This window comes from Formica exsecta, unplaced genomic scaffold (genome assembly GCF_003651465.1).
Source record: "Formica exsecta isolate Colony F162 unplaced genomic scaffold, ASM365146v1 scaffold567, whole genome shotgun sequence".
NCBI classification, from domain to species: domain Eukaryota; kingdom Metazoa; phylum Arthropoda; class Insecta; order Hymenoptera; family Formicidae; genus Formica; species Formica exsecta.
In genome coordinates this window covers 27,544-31,091 of record NW_021852922.1, presented here as the reverse complement: position 1 = coordinate 31,091, position 3,548 = coordinate 27,544, and the positions used below count along the sequence as shown (strand labels likewise).

The following is a 3,548-nucleotide window of genomic DNA, read 5'->3' as shown; positions in this document are numbered from 1 at the left end:
AATATTATTAGGTGTACAAATAAGTTTCCGCCGTTTTTTATCAAAAATTGGGCATTTATTGTGAAAGAATGGAACCTAATGTTTTATTTGAAGTATTGTCCATCGATTGCCAATACTTTTTCTCATCTTTCTGGCAGCATACGGATACCGCGTCGGAAGAATGCTTCATCTTTTGAGGCTATCCACGAATCGACCCAATTTTTGGTATCTTCATATGATGTGAAGTGTTGCTCAGACAGGCCATGCGCCATCGATCTAAACATCTGGAAATCAGAAGGAACAATGTCTGGTGAATACGGTAGATGTTGAAGCATGCCCAGGTGGTCCCCATGATTTCTTCCTTTTTGGATTATCATAGTGGATCCATTTTTCATCACGTGAAAATTTACGTGAAATGGCTGGGAATGGACGAGTCGCACAATTTTTGGATAATTAAAACGGCTGTATTATGATAAAAATGTATTTTTATTAAATAAAACTACATATATTAAATACAACTACATATATTAAATAAAATTATTCGTTAGAAAAATAAAATTTATCACGAAATTATCGCGTTCCATACGGGTTCTCTCCCGCGCTCCATACGAGTTCTCTCTCGCGCTCCATAGATTCGCACAGATTCTTTCTCGCGCCGCTACGCGGCCGCCAAGTCCTGCGTTTTCTCTTTCGCGCTATATACGGACTCTTCTTATATATGTTTATTTATTGTTTTATAAGTATATTATTTCTTGATAATATATATCTGAATATGGTCTAAATTATAGCGCTTATTTGCAGGATAAAGCAAAATCAATCAATCCTTCCAAGAAGACCGGTATACTTTTAGCTGGATATAAGACCGTATGCAATCCCAGCTGAAGAACTTTGCTAAACAGCGTAATATATTGGGTTATAGAGATTTGGCAGTAACAGACAGTAAGTACAATATAGTAGCACATATAAAACATTCAGTAGCACATATAAAACCAGATATGTAAACTAAATTAAATATTACAATTCTTTTCATCACACACAGATAGAGGGAAGTGACCATAAAGCACTTAACTTCGGATGGACATAAAAACGATTAATAACTGTCGAAGTAAAAGAAATATTTACTATTTATAATGGGGTAAGGGGAATCCTTGCTCTTATGTTAAGTGATTCAACTGAAGTTGAATTCAATGTGTTGAATAGCTTGAAATTTATGAAACACGAATACCGTAAATAAATTTAAGCTATAATTATAACTATATAATTATAGCTTAAATTTATTTTCGGTATTCGTGTTTCACAAATTTCAAGCTATTCAACACATTGAATCACGTGTAATATTATAATAGCATGTTGCAATGCGAGATATATATTCATAAGTTTTATGAACATTATCAGAGAGAAATCACTGACATTATTACATTTTTGATAAAATCGTAGGAATTTACAAGTTTTACTTCACAACTATATAATCAAAAATATAATAATGTCAGTGATTTCTCTCTGATAATGTTCATAAAACTTATGAATATATATCTCGCATTGCAACATGCTATTATAATATTACACGTGATTCAACACATTGAATTCAACTTCAGTTCAATAACTTAACATAAGAGCAAGGATTCCCCTTACCCCATTATAAATAGTAAATATTTCTTTTACTTCGACAGTTATTAATCGTTTTTATGTCCATCCGAAGTTAAGTGCTTTATGGTCACTTCCCTCTATCTGTGTGCAATGAAAAGAACAGAATTTTAATATTTAATTTAATTTACATATCTAGTTTTATATGTGCTACTGAATGTTTTATATGTGCTACTATATTGTACTTACTGTCTGTTACTGCCAAATCTCTATAACCCAATATGTTACGCTGTTTAGCAAAGTTCTACGGTATAAGACCGTATGCAATCCCAGCTGAAGAAATCCCAGCTAAAAGTATACCAGCCTTCTTGAAAGGATTGATTGATTTTGCTTTATCCTGCAAATAAGCGCTATAATTTAGACAATATTCAGATATAATCAAAAAATAATATACTTATAAAACAATAAATAAACATATATAAGCAGACATATATAAGCAGATATATATACAAAATTTCAATCTACTTACTCGATAGGACCAAATATATTTTCTGCAGCAGATTCAAATATAACATTAATAACCTTATAATGTTATTATATCTTGACGTCGCGAACATTAACCTTATAACGTTATTATATCTTGACGTCGCGATGCTACCGCGCACCGCTTGATACGTATCATATACGTATGCACGCACATACACATTGTCTCTCAAGGCGTATTTGCACACTCAAGCGAATAATCGTACATGAGCGCTGCAAACGCGCCTTGAGGGACAAACTCGCTTTGCGTGTGTGCGTGCGAGCATACGTACGTGAGAGTCTGAAACTTATGATTATTATGATAATGATGGAAAACGAAAAATGTCACATTTCTGGTATACGATTATCATTCCTCAGGATTGACTGCACCAATCTTATTCAAACTGGTCGCAATCGAAAGCTTGCATCCACATTGTATAAGAAAAGTGCCGTTAGATTTTTGATTAACGGCTTGGTTCCTGAGGAACTTTAATCGAAAGTTTATTAGACGTAAAACTCCGGATAAGCTACTTGGTAGCGTCGCGGCCCCTGTACATAGGCAAACCGTTGACAAGCTGGAACGAATTTTTATATATACTTGGCGTCGCGACGCTACCGCATCGCTTGATAAATAAATTTTGTAGCATAAATTTTTATTAATTGGCGCGCAATTTTTCAATATCACTATTTTTGGTAGAAAATTGAAGCAACTATTTTGTACAACAGTTTTTTGTTTTGGATAAAATAACATTACTACATAAGAGTTTTTCACACCTGGCGCGTGTACTTGGCACCTTTTTTTTACCTTTTTTAAAAAAAAGTAAGTTTTTAATAGTTATATCATTCTTTTTTTTACTATATATTATTTTAATAACATGTAAAACAATCGAGTTTTTGATAGGTTTATTCAACAGCTTGAGTTCGTATTATAAAAAGTATTTTAACAAAAAAAGTATTTTTATTTCGACTCTACATGTTCTATAAACAATATAAATTTATTAACTTAACGTAATATTATATTATACACATTCTTTAATCTCTTTTTTCAATAATATGTTCAAATTGTTCTTAAATAATACGTTTTTTTTTATAATTTTATATTATTTCTGTTTATGTAGTCCGATAAAATGCATCTATTATAGTTACAAATAATGAAAAACAACAATTTTGTTTTCTTGTTTGATATATTGTATAAAAAGTATCTACTCGTGCATTCTTTCTTTTACATTAATTTTTGAGTCTCTTTTTTTATATAAAATATTAGATTCAAATAAAATAATTTATACATTCATTTTTGCGCATAAAATCTACATACATTTTTATTACATTGAATAAAATAATTAATATGATTACAATGACATTAATTTTTGCGTCTTTAATCTGTTTAAAGTTAAAATTTGATATGTATTTGTAATTATTTACGTTTTTGTATAAACGTTTAGTGCAAAATCAATATCTTTAAA

The 3,548-nt window shown here is 30.9% G+C and overlaps 2 long non-coding RNA genes across 2 annotated transcripts; one reads left to right on the top strand and one right to left on the bottom strand.

Annotated features, from left to right (window-relative positions):
* The first annotated feature begins 823 nt into the window (after positions 1 to 823).
* Positions 824 to 1,081, top strand: LOC115242109. Its single transcript, XR_003885009.1, has 2 exons — positions 824 to 918; positions 1,019 to 1,081. It is a non-coding gene; the product is annotated as an uncharacterized LOC115242109 (long non-coding RNA).
* A 563-nt stretch (positions 1,082 to 1,644) lies between these two features.
* LOC115242108 lies at positions 1,645 to 2,352 on the bottom strand. Its single transcript, XR_003885008.1, has 3 exons — positions 2,093 to 2,352; positions 1,813 to 1,960; positions 1,645 to 1,707 (listed from the first exon to the last, which is right to left on the bottom strand). It is a non-coding gene; the product is annotated as an uncharacterized LOC115242108 (long non-coding RNA).
* Positions 2,353 to 3,548: the final 1,196 nt, after the last annotated feature.